We start from the raw sequence: 388 nt of genomic DNA, 5'->3' as shown, positions 1-388 counted from the left end.
AAAAATCATCAGATTGATTCTTGAAGCAAGAAAAAGCAGTGTGATAAAAAAAATGAAAAAAAGAGAGAAGAAATAGAAGAAAAATAAAGAAATAAAGTTGTGATCCAAGGAAAAAAGGGTGTGCTTAAGAACACTAGACACCTCTAATTGGGGACTCTAGCAAAGCTGGGTCATAATCTGAAAAGGTTCACCCAAGAATGTGTCTGTGGCATGTATGGATCCGGTGGTAATACTGGATGACAGAGTGCTTTGGGCCACAGCCAAGACTCATGACATAGCTATGTTCAAGAATCATTATACTTAACTCGGAGAATCAATAACACTATCTGAGTTCTGAGTTCCTATAGATGCCAATCATTCTGAACTTCAAAGGATAAAGTGAGATGCC

Source organism: Arachis duranensis, chromosome 9 (genome assembly GCF_000817695.3).
Source record: "Arachis duranensis cultivar V14167 chromosome 9, aradu.V14167.gnm2.J7QH, whole genome shotgun sequence".
Taxonomy (NCBI): Eukaryota; Viridiplantae; Streptophyta; class Magnoliopsida; order Fabales; family Fabaceae; genus Arachis; species Arachis duranensis.
This window is presented reverse-complemented; position numbering follows the sequence as displayed.